Genomic DNA, 17,010 nt, shown 5'->3' with positions numbered 1-17,010 from the left:
GTGGGCATCTGGTCGGCTGGGGCCGGTTAGAGCTCGGCTCGCCGGGCTTTAAGTGCAGCTCGGTTCTTAACGGGTTTGAACGGGCCAATGTGGAGCGGGGCCGGATCCAACTTGGCATGATCCAAATTCTTTCGTAAATAGTAATAATTAATAAGTTCACAACTTTACATGTACCCAACTAATTATTTATCTAGTTTTCATAAAATTAATGCAAAATAGTAATAGTTACCAAGTTATCATGCAACAGTTAAATTTTAAAAAATTTGTATTATTAAAAAATTAATAAATAACTTAAGACCATCACGTCGGCCCACGTATATAACAGGCTGGGTTTCAGCCTAATACCTAATGGGCCCAGGCCTGAAATCTTGGCCCAAACCCGGCCAATAGCGGGCCGAGTCAGCTTGGCCCAACGGCTGCCCAGCCCGTTGCCCACCCCTAGTTGGGTGACTCCACTCCGGGTTTACTTCATTGGCTCGGGCTGCCCGACCCATTGCCCACCCCTAGTTGTCGGTGACCCCACTGGGGGTGTACTTCATTGACCCACTACTCCTAACTAGGGATGGCAGTGGACCGGGGGAAAGCAGGGCCCCACCCCGCCTTGCCCCGTTTGGACCAGGGATGAAGGGTATGAAACGGGGATGGAGGCAGGGACAAAGGTTAAAACCCATCCCCGTTCGGGGATGGAGGCGGGGATGGACTTACACTTTTCCCCACCCCGCCCTGTCCCCACCACCATCCCTGCCTAGCCCCGCCCCATCCCCATCCCTAGTCCTTCTAAAGGATGGCAATAGACTACAGGGAAACAGGGCCCCGCCCCGCCTCATCCCCGTTTGAACCGGGGATGGAGGACATGAAACGGGGATGAAGGCGGGGATGGAGGTTAAAATCCATCCCCGTGCAGGGATGGAGGTTCTAATCTTGAGACGAGGCGGGGGTGGAGACCCTGTCCCCCACCCCGGTCCATTGCCATCCCTACTCCTGACCGTATTTGAGTGAGGAACCATCACGAAAAGAAGAAACTGCTCTCGCATGGGGCGGGCCCATTAACAACTATTAGGTGCTTCGGTTCTTGGTGAGGGCTCCTCGTCATCGAAAAAAAAAAGTCAAGGCCGAAATCAACATAAAACTATCAACAGCATGGATAATGAAACGGAGCCAAGATCAATGTGTCAGTTCTCTACCCATAACTGGACGTCCAAACCAAACCGGTGGTTTCTACTCATTGTCCAAAAAAAAAAGGGTTCAACATTTGCCAAACTACCAACATTGTAAAGATATGTTCATAACAAAGTTCTCGACATTTATGCTGAACCAAATTAAAAAGGATGATACCAAGTGCAGTCCCTGTATTCTGTGGTGCTAGAGAGAGGCACACTCCGTTTTGTCCCAAGTCCTGGTTTTTTGCAGGAAATGGCCCCAATCAAACCTCGAACTTCTCAGATTTAAGTGTCAGTGATTCTTTGTCATGAGTTCTAGACACAGTGACCATGTATAAATAAAAGGAACATCTCCTTAAAATGGTCCAAAGTCCTTTGATTGAATGACGAATATGTTCTTAATTTCTATTAAAAGTTTAATGAGAGAAATTGACCTAGTATAAGTGATTTTGGTATGCAGATTCCAACTACCAACCCTAGCAAAGGTGAAAGCAGTACCATCTGTGTCCATTTCCATGTTTAGATCTAAATGAGGACTAAAAGTATTTAAGTAGTTCAATTTTGCCAATGTGACAAGATATAATTGTAAAGAATAAAACAGAGAGAGGTTTATGGGTGCACTAGGTTGAGGTCAATCTGACAGTCTGGATAGGAAGGCTTTAAGATTATAGATTAAGTATGGGGATCACAGATTATAGATGTTGGATTAGGGGGCCTGAATCCCTATTTATAGGTATAGGACTGGGTCCTTGACCTAAGTTTGAAATTTTATGGGCCAAAAGATCCAATTCTAGATGTCATGCAGGAACTGTAATATGATTGGAGAGATTTGAGATTGCATAATATGATTGGAAAGGGTTTTAACTTAGGGCCTAAGTTTTATAGATTTGGCAAGCTGAGGGGATTAATCTAGGGATTTTGAAAGGCTTAAGGGGCAACTTTCTAAGTTTTTGTTAAAGTTCTAAGGTCTAAAACACCTTCTCAGTGCGAGCCAAGCTTAAAACAAAAAATATTGGCTTGGGTGCCACCCTGACTACCTAGGTTGTCGTTTGAGCATGGGCTGCAACGTCGTCTGAATGAAACCAGTTTGGATCCATTCTATGAACAACAACTTGGCTTGCACAGATGCCCCACTGATCCAGATCCAAATAACAAGGGTGACAACCTAGCCCGAACAACAACTTGGCTTGGATCTGATCCAATTGCAAATACCAAGGGCACCAATTGAACTGAATATGCTCCGGATCCATTCAGTTCAAACAACAATTGGGGTCTAGACCAATACTTGGAATGACAACTAGGGTGTAGATCCAAATAGTAAAGACAACAATTGGGTTGGATGGCAATTGAGTCTGGACGACAATATGAAACAAACGTGGATTTAGAATTAGCTTTAAACAAGTTAAAAACCTGGTTTTGGCCATAACTTTTGATCCTGATATTCATTCAAGACAATTTTTGGTGTATGAGAAAGTTTAGGATGTCCTCTTTAATTCTTCTTTTGGATGAATAACTATTGAAAACATTATTTTTAGGTTAAAAAAACATTTGAAATAGATTTAATAGTTTTTAGACAATAGACATCAATGTTTCAAGAAGATAAAAATCAAAGACAAAAATCTTTAAGATATGATTGGTCAAAATTTGGGTGTCTATATGATGTAAAACTCATCCTTGGTTGATTGCAACAAATAACATAGTTCTAATCATAGTGGGTTTGATAACAAGTTTCAAAATAATCAATACCTTCCCGTTAAGGTTACCCTTTTGCCACTAATTAAGCTTTATAACGAGCGTTTGACCCATTTGCATGCCTTTTTATTTTATAGTTTCATGACCAAATTTTGAACTTAATTTGGAGAAACCAGCTAAAGCACCATAGTTTTCTTCCATTTCTCATCTCGACTGGCTTGAGCATAGTCTCATGATTTGGTCTCTTGAGTGAATTCACTAAGCAAAGCCAAACAAATCAGATATTTGGTAGCAAAGAAGGCCCTTGGCTTTAATATCTCATCCTGGGATCTAGTGATCATCTTATGGGTTCTAGCAAAAGGTTGTGGTTGACTTTCGACAACATAATTAATGCCAGATGATTCTGACTCAGAGCTGTCTTTAGTTTTTTTAGGATTGGGAATATGAGCATCAGAATCTTAGAGACTATGTCTATAACTATGTATGAATCTAAAAATTATCTAAGAAAGATGAAAATAACTGGAAAAACTGAAAACAATAGGAAATTTAAATAAACTTAAAATTTATCTCATCTAACATGTAGATTTTTCATCTACTTATAGACATAAGTTTATTAACCCTAAAGAAATATGAAAATTATTTTCATAACCTTCTAAAGATAAATTCAATCCTAAAATCTTGGATAAAAATCAATCATCCAAAAACCCAAAAGATAAAAATCCAAACTAAAGCAAGTGGATCTAAAAATGATCCAATGGATCCCGGGTAGTTCATCTCTCTCTCTCTCTCTCTCTTTCTCTCTCTCTCTCTCACACACACAGGTGTTTTTTGCTTAAGTTGTCCATAGCAAGAAGAGCAAATATGGTAGAGGCAAATGTTCTAACATTGTATCATCTTGCAGATCCATATGCCAGTAAGCTTGGTTTCTCTCATACTCAAATAAGAGGATATGGTGGCATAATTTATTTAAGTCCAATTCAGTTTAATATGCTCATTTGCTACTTTGCTACTGGCTCATATTTGGTGTACATGGTTGATGAAAAAGTGTTGAAGACTCTAGGGGATGTCCTGGGGGCAATCTCATATATACCACTTCATGTAAATCACCTTCTAGAATATTAGGCCTTTAATTCTAACGAATCTCTCTACTTTGCTATCACAGGAGTGATTTCATTCCCTGCCACCCGATGAAGAACTAATAACTGCTAGCCCGTCCCTCCCTTCCTTAATCTTAGTTGGCATGCCCGACAAAGGTCAAGTAGCTGTCCGATTGATTCGCTCGGTGAGCAACTCAAAGAAAAGTCAAGCATAACAAATCTTTGATCAGATCGTGTCTCATTTCCATCACCGGGTAGGTTGTTTCTCTCATCAGAAGCTAAACGCATGTGGCTATCCATCGGTAGGGTATAAAGGTAGGTACAGAAGCATGCGTTCAACTACTCATGGGGTGAAATCCAGTCTACTAAACCTTTCCAGGCAGGATCTGAATGGGAGGAGGGATCAAATGGCATGACACTGAAACAACTTCACTCCCTCTTGAGAGAAATCCTTGATGGAGCCATCTTGGATCGAGCACTTGCGGCAATTTTTTTGAGTTTTGTAATTTATCCTGTTTTGATTGGACATCCACCATGATCAAATTCAACAGTTGGCTGGATTTCCAGTGTGCGACCAACAACTCAATGAATTTATTCTTGTTGCAATCACCTTCTGGGCCAACTCTCCACCCAAATGCAATGCTTGGACCAAGCAAGGATTCCGCAACTGCTCTATGGATGACTCAGGATCCATAACAGACATTCTTATCTGGTTGGCGTCAGTCTCTCAGTCGAAGGGATCAACAACATAATCAACAAGAGAAGCGGATGATGTTAGAATGGTTGGCAATGGGAATGAACCTTGATCAGATTGGAACGAATGTAGAGATGACCCACCTAATGAATTCACGGGATCGGGAAGGGACCTTATGTAAGGTTGCTGGATTAGATTCACTGATTACGGAGAGGGAGTTTATCTCACTTTATTCAGATTCAAAGTAGCTATCGAGTTGGCAGGCCATGCGTCTGATCCATCATATTCAAATCCCTACCTCTTTCCTTTTTTTTCAACTGCATGTTGAGCTGATGATTTGATCCCCACCTCTTCCTACTCATCTGCACCCGAACCTTCCCTCTCATCGCTTCTTCTATTTTTGGAAACAGAGTGGTTCAAATGTTGAGAATACCATAAAATCCAACAAGTAAAGAGCTAGATAAAAAGAATACGTAAGGAAAACAACATAAGGTTTGATAGGAAAAGAAATGGCCTAAGTCAAAATAGAATAAGGTCTATAGTGAGAGAAGAAAAAAGAAAATCATGATAACCAATGTGATAATGAAAAGAAACTGACTACAACACTGACCAGTCATTCTACTCATCTTTTCTATTATTGTCACCATTTCCTATTCTGATGTCCTTCAGGAAACTCTAAGTCATTTGTGCTTTAAAAAATCCTTAATTCATTCATTCATATACCCCTTCCTTAAAAGATCCATTCGAGATAACTGTGTTCTATATGTTCCCAATGGATGTAATAGGAGTCATCAAAACTCAGGTTTCTTTGCTGGAACAATCAATCGTGAGCACGAGGAGTGACAACAAGTATCATCTCGTCCAATCTTTTTGTATCTGTAGAACACGGCCAAACGGAAGCGTGTGGCGACAGATGAAGTGGAAAACACGCTACTTATTAGCCGCCTTTCATCCATCTTCCTTTCGAGACAAGACAATTGTGGCTTGCTGTGATGAGCTAGAGAAACCTCTTTGGAGAGGGAAGACGACGAAGCAATGAAATCCTTCCAAAGAGAGTGTTGGCATCCCTTCCTCTCTCCCAAATTCGACAAAGGGTCTGTCTATGGCACATGAATGATTGGCAACCTTAGCAGAGAGATAACTTGATGGATTGGATGGATCGGTTGGAACAATTCCAATTCACCATGGTAGGAGTCAAGAGGTTCAATTCTTCTTTGATCTTTCCATAGGAAGGTGACGGTGTTTCATTATTGTCTTTTGTTATCTAGAAAAGAAAACGCTATTGCCTTAAGTAGAATAGGGATAGAGGCCCCTTCTTCGTGCCATTAAAAAGGAACCGGTTGATGAGGTTGGTCCCTAGGTTTGTTGAAAACCTTTTCTTTCATCCCGTTATAGTAACATAACAAAGTATAGATCTTCAGTAAGGAATAACAACACAAAAAGGTAAAGGAATCCCATAAGTCAGAAGGGAGTCAAATGGGACTATCCCACAAAAGCTAACACTTTGGCATAATAAAGGGTTCTGATGGCTCATGAAATACTGTAACAGGATGTTAGTTAGGGCCCAGTTCACTAAAGAGTTTCCAGATATGGTTGCTAGTTGACACATCACTCCAGATTTGTTGGTAAGGAGTGAAGAAATGCAAATCAACGAGAATCCAATCTCTTCCAGAAGGAACTGGAAACCAAAAATAGGAAAAACATATCTAACCTTCCTATCCCACGTTAGTCAAAACCTGACCCGATGATTGGAGTATCCCCCATTTTAGCTCTATCCAGGAACCTGGGAATTGAAGACACAAGCATAGCTAATGTCAAAATATCTTTTTTTTTTGTTCATCGAGCCTATAGGCTCCAATCGGGATTGGGGTGATAGAAGGTGGAAATGGGAACCCAACCTGGTTGGTTCCTCATTTGCATGTGATGGGGAAAGGCACAAAAATCGAGAAAAGTGCCTGGTCTAATGGTCCCTCCACACGAACGCAACCCAGTGGCATCAAAGGTAGCACTCCATGGGGGAGAAACATCGACAGTGAGTCTTTCAATGGCATGAAGAGTATCGGCAGTGAGTTATGACGGGCACTTCTTCTCTCCTCCGTGACCCCAATACTGATGTCTGAGGGGCATGGATGTCTTGATTGATCTCTTGATATAAGCACCTCCAGAGGTCACCCCAACCTTCTCGATGATTTCGATTCCATTCATGAGAGAAATGAAGACGATTCAAGTAAACATCAATGATGGAGGGGACTCACTCAATGAGAAAAAAGTTTGCAGCTAAGCGTTAAGAGACCGCTTTTGTTACCTCTCCTCTATCCAATATGTCACGAGAAAAATGAAAGCGTTAGGAGTCTGGGCAACCAATAGAGATAAGTATACGTACCATATTCATTTTTGCCACAGGCGTAAATGTCTCCTCATAGTCTATCCCTTGAGTTTGTGTGTACCCTTTGGCAACAAACCTTGCCTTGTGCCTCTCCATGGAGCCATCACTATTATATTTAGTCTTGAACACCCATCGACATCCCACAACTCACTTTCCTTCAGAAAGTTTAGTTATATCCCACGTATGATTCTTGTGTAAGGCATTTAGCTCTTCTTGCATCGCCTTCACCCGGATGGGATCATTTTTTGCCTCTTTATATATGGTTGGTTTTGGTTGGTTCTCAATGACACTTAAATAGGCAAAGTATTCACTTAAAACATTTTTGTAATTCATATGTTTCTCAATCGGGTGTGAGACAACACTATAGGTAACGTAATCACTCAAATAGCTTGGAGGCTGGCTGACATGTTGAGATCTTCTCAACTTAGGCATGCTAGGAGATGTCTCATGACTTTCATTTGTCCTAGGTTGACCTTCAGTGTTGTTGGGAACAATTTCAATCTGTTCACTAATAACCGGGTCATATCATTTGGAAATTGTCAATTTGTCATCATAAGAGTTCATGCTAGGGAGCACAACCTCCCTCTGTCGTTGAGCTTCTTCATAGTAATTTTTGAAGAATGGTATAGATTCATCAAATTTCACATCTCTTGAGATATAAACACGCTTCACCTCCATGTTGTAGCATCTATATCCTTTCTTACTTGTTGAATAGCCGACAAACACACATTTATGGGCTTTTGGACTAAGTTTGTCATGTTCAGTTTTATCAACCATTGCATAAATTGTACTCTCAAAGACTCTTAGGTGGTGTATATTAATCTTGAGGCCCTTGAGAATTTGAAGAGGTGACTTACCTTTTAACCGGATGCTAGGTAGTCAATTTGTAAGATAGCATGCAGTGATTGCATCACTCCAAAAATATTTTGGCATATAGGATTGAAAGAGCAACGACTGGGCTGTTTTGAGAAGGTGGTGATTCTTCCTCTCGGCAACTTTGTTTTGTTGAGGGGTTTTAACATAAGTAAACTGATGTTCCATGCCACTATTGTTCTCAAAACATTCAAAAATGATGTTTTTAAACTCAGATCCATTATTCGTCTATAGAATTTTTATCCGAGTGTCAAGTTGAGTTCTTATCATATTGTAAAAGGACTCAAATTTTTTAAAAACTTGATCTTTGGATTTTAACAAATAAAGCCAGGTCACTTTAGAACAATCAACAATAAAGTCAAGTAATATTTAAAACCATTGTAGGACTCTACAGGCGCTGGGCCTCAAACATCATCATGAATAAGATCAAACTGTTTTTCAGCCACATTATTAGACAAAGTAAATGATGGTCTAGACATTTTTGAATACTGACATACTTCACAAATACTATAATTAGAAACAAAAATATGCGGCAACAAAATTATGAGAGTTTTATTTGACGGATGGCCCAACTGTGAATGCCATAGCTCGCCATCCTTGGACATACGAGTTATCAATGCCATGAAGTTTTTATGATCTACCATGTACATGCCATTTTTAATCTTTCCTTCACCAATCATCTGGTTCGTCGACCTGTCCTGATATATCACTCCAAAAGGTAAAAAAATGGCATTATAATTTAAATCTTGAGTCAACTTTCATATCAATAGGAGATTTGAAGCCAGATCTGGCATATAATAGACTCCCAACTTATTTCCAATCAGACGAGTTTCACTTGTTCCCTTGACATTAATGGTGAATCCATTAGCTATGGTTACCAGTTTATGGCCATTTATATCTTCCATAATTTCAATGTTAGCATTTGAATATGTCATATGTTCTGAGGTGCCAGAATCAACTATCCAAGTATTTAAAAAAGAAGAGGATGAAACCATACTTAACTTAATATTATTGGAGACCGATGTGGCTGTCATAACTTGTGAGTCATTGCTACCCTGTCCAAGTCTTCTAATCATTTCTGCAATGGTATCCAAAGTTACCACACTTTCTTTCTCTTTTGTTCGGACCATATAAGCCTTCATCGATTCCTTAGATTTTTTATTGCTACTGTTGCTGGGTTTTCCATGCAATTTCCAACACCAATCCTTTATGTGACCTTTTTTGCAATATGTACATGTAGGACGTTTCCCCCTCCTAGTCATGGTATCTTCACATTTCTGGTTTGGGCTAGTATAGGCATTAAAGATCACCTTTTTACTCTGATCTTCCACAATTTTTTGTTTTTTGTTCATAACTCTTCTACGGGATTCGTCCCTCATAATCATGAAGCAAACATTAGTCAAAGAAGAAAATTCAGGGGCCATTAAGATTTGGCTATGCAAATGTTCATAATCGGTCCCTAAACCAGCCAACACTTGGAATGTTTTCTCCTACTCTCGAAGTCGTTTGAGAGACACAAAATCATGATAAGAACTGGTAAGAACCTCTAGCTCATCCCACATGCTTTTTAATTTTCTTAAATATGCACCAAACGACATGTCATTCTTCTTATGTTCATGAATACACTGTATAAGCTGGTACATCGGTGCTATGTTATTTTTTTCACTATATAGATCTCGCACAGCATCCCAGATTCTTGGGCAGTATTCAAGAACAAAAAATCTTCTGCTATAGAGATCTCCATGGAGTTTAATATCCATGACATGACCAGATCATTAGAACTCTGCTATTCTTAATATTTTGGATCGATATCATCTGGTTGTAGGCATTTCTCAGTGATATAGCCTAATTTGGATTTACCACTAAGATAAAGCCTCACCGATCTTGCCCATGACAAGTAATTTGATCCATTCAACAAAATAGGCATGATCTTAAGATTCAGTGTTACCTGCTCATGAATCATTAACTTTTCACCATTGCTGGTATGATTATCCTCAGATCGGCTATTAGAGTTTTCTGCAGCATCCGAGTTTTGTGGAATATTGTTTGCCATAGGGAAAAGAAGCAGATAGCAGCACCAAGAAAATGATTTTCCTCAGAAAACAACTTGCAACTTTGACACCATGTTGAATAAAAAACAAGAAGAAAGAATGTAGCCATAATTAACGTGGTTCGGATCTGTGATCCTATATCCACGACCAAGCAATCACTCAACAACATGGTTGTTTCACTTCATTAATCCTTTGTGCACCAATTTTGCAAGGTATATATGGAGAGGTTGACAGCGATAAGATTGTCAACTATCAATGCAAAGAAGGAAACTAAAAATATGAAAACAAAATATATTGTTGATAACAGAATGGAAACACTTAAACTACTCCTCCGTGATTGCTCGGATACACCACCAACCTTCCATCAAAATGTTTAATTGGTAACAAGTTATTAGAAGGAGGAGGATCAGATAACATCAAAATCATGTATAGTTTTTTCATATTATGTTGTAATAATGCAGTGCAGTGGGATTCTAGTGGATTCGATGCTTCCACTAGTTCTTGATACCAATACCATGTCAAGGAACTGCTGATTATATTGGGTTTTCCTATCTTGATTTTAGATTTTATCTTACAAAGAATAGATTTCAAATACCTAATTGTTCTAATTAGTCACTCTCCTCTTGAATGAGGATTCATTTAAAACTGTTTTTCAAGCTCTAGAATGGTGGTACTTTTTAATTTCTTGCTTCAAACATAATTTTTTCTGTTTCATACAATGAGGTAGTCATTTACATAAATGTACATGAAGCTTATCTTATAGTCACCATGTAAAAAGGACCCCTCAATCCTTGGCATCGAATGATACATAGCTCAAATCCTTAACATGAAAGATGGGTACACTATATAGGGATAACTTGGCAGTTGTGAAGGAGGCCTCCAATCATACCCCAAGAACCTAAATTTTCATGATCTCCACATGCCAATGATCTAAAGTATTTTCTTTTAAAGGAAAGCCAATGATCTATTGTTCTTATCCACGACTATTTTTTCAACTCTATTTTCTATTTTATGCATTCTTCAGTACAGACATACAACAAGCTAGGTTGTAATGTACTCAAATTCTTTAATGCAAGCTACATGGAAGTGTTCGAACTTCAGCCTAATATGTTATAACTTTAAAGATGAGGAGGGAATATTAATCGGCAGGCTAAACCATTTATTTCTAACCAAACCAGTGCTGCTAAACAATTTGGATCTTGGTACAATTTAATTAATAGTAGATAATGTCTATCAATGGGTCTAGTTTGTATCGAGTACCTTACTTGACCAAGAAAATGCACTTTTGATTGGCCAAATAAACACTTCTCTCAATTCATGTACAACTTATTATCCTTCAAAATCTGAAACACAATCTAAAGGTGTTGAAATATTATGTTGTGCCTATCGATTTTTGTCAATCGCTCTATAATGGCAAGTGCCACAACAAGAGTTGGAGGGTTATGTCGGTTGAGCTCCGTAGCGGCTCACCTCTATAATCCATGCATGAAGTGGGACAATCGGTCTTCATTTACTTAAGTTTGTGAGTTGTAAGTACCTATTTTTTTTGCCTTGGGATGGCACACCCTAGAGTATCGTCCAACCATGAGATGACACATCATGGTGTTGTCCAGCCTTGAGACCGCACACCCTAGGGTGTCATCCAACCATGAGATGGCACACCAGAGTGTTGTCCAGCCTTGGGACAACACATCAATATGTTGTCTAGCATGGGACTGCACACCATAGGGTGTCGTCCTCTTATGGGATGGCACACCCTGTGTTGTTTTCCCCGTTGAGTACACAAGATACGTCTTCGAAGAGGCATGTCCGAGTCAAACTTAAACTTTCCCTATGTGTTTCATGTGGGACTCTTTTAGATGCGCTTATCACCATGAAGATAAGCATGGATCTATTTGGATTGGATTAAAATTCAAAAAATGCATGATCCATATCCCATCCAAGATTCCTATAAATAGAAGCCAACCCCTAGAGTCAAGAGATCTGAAAATTACTTGTCTGAGTGATTGCCCTAAAAAGAATGTCTACCCTATCCTTTCCCTAACTTTGTCATTCTCTCGACCTCAGCCCTAAATTGTTATACCTATGTGGAGGTTTTTCCGAAGCCATTGTCACAATCATCATACCTACACGATAGTGCTGGACTGAAGCGAAGCCCTAAAAGAAATAAACAGACCCTAAAGTTTAAAAAATGTGATTTTTAGATCGTTTTGCTTTAATTTCTATATTTAATTTATTTTTGGCATAGATATTCATACACATTTGATATTTTATTTGATATTTGTCTATCTTGATGGTGAGCTTCGAACTTCAGAGACCAAAAAAACTGCCCCTACTTTACCTTTTCATGGAAAATGATGGTGGAGGCTTGAAACAAGTGTTCTATATCTTTTAAAGGATTTAAAAAAGAGTTTTGAGAAATCCAAGTGAGTCCATATTCCTTTTACCGCAAAAATTTTATCAACAGTTTTTGGTGATCATAGTGGGACACCATATTTTTTTCATATTTTATAGTTTACAAATTCTTTATTTGAGAGATTTGGGGTTTTATGAGGCCCAAAATTGTAGATAGAATAGCTTCATTTCAGGATTCAAAATGTCAAAGATTGTTGTTAGGGATTGAAACAACAAAGAAATATGCCATCAGGGGTTGAAACAACAAAACTTTTGCCTATAGAGACTTTGTCGTCAAAGACTAAAATAATAAATTTTTTTGTTGTCTGCTCCCTACTACCTATTTATTGAATAGATTTTTTTCAAACACGGTATCCTAGCGCTCCGGTATCAAAATTGAATGATTTTTTATGTGTTAGAAGGCTTAGATTCTCAACTTTATTTTAGCTTTTGGGTGCTTCTCTCTGAAGATTCATATTTCTACCACGAAATTGCCTAAAATGTTTTTGTTCTTGTTTGGAATAAAAATTTCTGGACAGTTTGCATTCCAGTGTCAAAAGTGCAAGATTCTTGTTTTTTTTGATAGATAATTCATTTTTTTTACATTTTGGCTTTTGTGAGCTTTCCCAGAAATTGAATTTTTTTTAGTCTAAATAACCTAAAATTTTTCTATTTTATGTTCGATAGCAGGTAAGGCTACAAGACAATTTCTGTTTTGAGAGGTGTTTCTCTTTGCTCGAGTGTCAAAAGTTGACAAAATTAGTCTCTTTTGAAAGTTGACATTCTATTTTTTTTTAATATTTTGAGAGAAAAATCTAAAAAAATATTTTCCTTGGTTAAAAATCTCTAAGAAAATTATGTTCTATCATTTTGAGGAGGAAAAGCTCATTATGTGCTTGGCATTTTGAATATTGTATTTTCATACTTAGGAATCCAAATCTTATGATTTTTGCTTCTTTTTAAAAATAATATCATCCTATTTAAGTTTGGTTCTTAGTGTTTAGCTTATCACTTCATTATTTAATCTTAAATATAGAGTTTTTGCATTAGGTGCATGCATACATATTAGGTTTAGTTTTTTATCACATTTTTAAAAACACTTGGAGAAAATTCTTGCCATTTAGAAGATAGAAAATACAACCTCTTGCAATTTTAGGTTTTGCTTGAGACCTTGGTTGATCTGATTGTGTGATCTTCATTTTTGTACCCCCCTCTTTTAGGAATAAAAACCTTTTATTAAAAATTTTGAAAAAATCTTGTGTCCTATGATTTGGATCTTCGGATCTCCACACTAGTATTCTTAAGTTGTTAGCTTGGATATATTGGTGGTGGTACCTTGAAGCCAAAAAATTCACACATCAATATCTTTAAGTTATTAGTTTGGGTATATCAGTGATGGACCCAAAAGAAAATCCTAACCCATAGAACCTAAAGAGACCTCACAGATCCATAGAACAATTTTTCAGGAGAACTAAGGTACCCATTTGTTTTGAAAATCTCAAGTTACGTGTTTGGGTTTGTGCGTGAACCATTATTTTAGGTATAATAAATATCCGATATAAAACCCGAAAACTCAAATCCACATCTATCCTTGAAGAACAACCTTTGGAAAATCTCATATACGGGATGTCACTCCATATGATTCAAAACATCATATTCAATGAGGATCCTGAATAAAGGATCCATACCAATGTTCTAGATGAACCTAAGGACAAACAAAGAAAAGGAAAAGCTTTGGTGATTTTTGAGTCCATCTCATGTTGGTATCCTCATTGGTCATATAAAGGTCCTCACATGGGGACAAGACAGATAACTCTTGCATGAATGAGTCAACCTGAAGATGAATCCTTAGGACCTTGTATTTTAAAGCCCAATCCAAAGAAAGGGATATGTTAGTGCAGGCAAGGCAGAGCATGGAGGATATAAAAAAAATAAGGGACGTCCAAAAAATGTTGAAACATGAAGAGGCACAAGTAGATAGAAGGGTCAGAAGAGCCTAGGAATCAAATTATGAAAAGGGGTATACCTGGTAGAATAAATCTTTGTTGTCTGACTAGGAGAGACAAGTTCACATACCCATATTGGCTTGACAGATCCAAACAACATCATTGAAATTAGATAGGAAGATAAAGTCCCTAGAAGACATTGTTTGAAACCTCAACACTAGAATGAAGTACATGGGTATGGATCTGAGAGTACTCACTAGAAGATTTCTTACCCAAGGGATGTGATAAAGATAATAATGATACTCCCCCCAAGTTTCTAAAGTTTAGTGGAAAGGAGTATCCAAAAATACATAAAGCCCTATTCATGAGAAGCGTAGCCAGATATTGAAATAATGATAGGAGGTTGATCAACTAGTTTCTCAAGAGTCTGGTGGGGGGAGGCACTAGAGTGGTTCACCACCTTGAACCTCCAGCAGGTCAAGGAGTTTAAGAAAGTTATAAACCTCTTCATGGAGTAAAAAAATGTGAGTGTGCCCATGAGTTCATTAACAGATAGCGGTCCATGGCCAACAGAATAAAAGAGTTGATCTCAGTCTCTCATGTCCTAATCATCATTATGGATAATTTCTCCCAACCTCTAAGGATCCTAGTCAACATGACTCAAGTCGAAACATATGTCAAACTCATCAAGAAGGCTACTGCCTTTGAGCTTGGCATCAAAAGCGGAGTGTATGATGGGTTCCTAAATAACATGGACAATAACATCTACAAGAAGTTGGACTTGTTCAAGAGTCAAGTCAATGTTGTTCGAACCTCTAGATAGACCTCACAAAAGAACAACAGTCAAGGCTAGAAGGCAAGCAACTAGAAAATTGCCTTAAGGAAGCTGAACTAAATGAAAATGGGTATAGTAGAAACCCAAAATAGACCAGGGATCGAAGGTTCACAAAGTTCAAGCAAGCTCACAAAAAATGGTTGGGCATCTTTAAGGTTGTGAGCCACGATACTGAAGAATGATTTGTTCTTAAGTATATTATACAAGACAACATTGAAAGTGGTGAACTACTTGTCGACGATGAATAATAGTACCAAGGCAATAATGACATGGGCATCTTTAAAGAACCATTTATGGACCACAACATAGAAGAGGGGTCCAAGCCTGCAAATCAAAAGAGAATTGGCTCATAAAAAAGTCCATAGAGCAAGGACTACCTTCCAATACAGTGGTATGTATTCCCCGAGTTCTCGTCTGTAACACCAATTTTTGTCCAATGCATATGGTTCCTCAAATATACTATCAAGGAGGGTGAAGTGTGTAAGGAAGACAAATTTCATAAGAGAGTCAAGAAACTTACCAGAAAACTTCTCAAGTGTGATTTGTTTGAACTCACCAGACAATAATTATACCAAGATTCCTCCCCCAATGGCCTACCATAAAAACACCATCACCTAAAAGGACAACCTCCCCAGACTCTCTTAAGAAAAAATGCCTAGAGGGTGGTGTGATTCAGGTCACACATTCAAGGAAGGTCTATAAGCTTGAAGTCCTAAGAAGATGTGCACCCTTGATGCCTCATTAGATTATCTCACAACCCAAACCCAATAAGAAAATTCAGTAGAAATCCAAAAAGGAAAAAAAGGAAAGTATAATATTAAGACCAGTTGGCCAAGACACTTGCCAACATCTCAATATTGGAGATAATAAGGATCTCTAATGAACACCAAGAAACAGTTGAAGGGATTTTGAAGAAGGTCAAAGTTCCCTCCAACACCCAGCCCAAAGGATTATCAGCACTAATTTCTCAAGTCATGACTCAGATGCCAATTACCTTCTTAGACAATGATGTGTCAAATCTTGTGACATCTCACAATAAAGTCATGTACATGGCAGTCTAAATCAAGGGCATGTCTATCACTAAATTACTGGTGGATGGTGGTGGTGGAATAAATATATGTCATGTCTTCACTGCCAAAAAGATGGACATTTCAAAAGTAAAATTGGGAAAGCTTGTGATCCAGATCATCAAATATGATAGCAACAATACAACCATAATGGGGACCATGATATTGGATGTAGCAATAGGTCCCTTTGTCCATAAGACACTCTTTCATGTGGTGGATGAGACACCCTCATACAACCTGTTGTTAGGGAGGCCTTGGATCCATGACCACAAAGTTGTTCCTTCTACGTTCCACCAGGTATCAAAATACCATGACAAAATCAAATTGTGGAGGTGTATATGAATAACCCTATCATTAGGATGATATAACCCATGTTGTCCTAGATATTTTTTGAAATAGCATGAATGTTTAATTAGAATTTTGTATGTGTGTGCGTTCTTTTTTTTTTTAATTATCATTAAGCATGAATAATGAATGTTTGATTTTTTGTTAAAATATTAGGGCTTTTATTTGTTCTTTTCAATTAGCATAAATATGTACCCAAGAGGCAAACAAACATGCCAACTATTTTGACAAAGGAAGAAATACCCCTCATTAAGCTTGGTCATGATTTCAAACTAAGTATTAGTTATAAACCTCTCCAACATGCCCAAAGTCTTCAGGTTCAAAAGAAGAATAGATGACTCTTATCTTAAGGGTCACCTTCAATACCAATAGATTTTAAAGTATATTAATGGGTGAAGAATTGTCTTGCATATAGGATACAAACCTTTTGAAGGACTGAAAAAAGCCAACAAGAGATAAGAGTACCTCTC

This window comes from Nuphar pumila, chromosome 6, assembly GCF_984573655.1.
Source record: "Nuphar pumila chromosome 6, dmNupPumi1.hap1.1, whole genome shotgun sequence".
In the NCBI taxonomy this organism is placed as follows: Eukaryota; Viridiplantae; Streptophyta; class Magnoliopsida; order Nymphaeales; family Nymphaeaceae; genus Nuphar; species Nuphar pumila.
The sequence above is the reverse complement of the archived record's forward strand: the minus strand, read 5'-3'. Positions refer to the sequence as shown.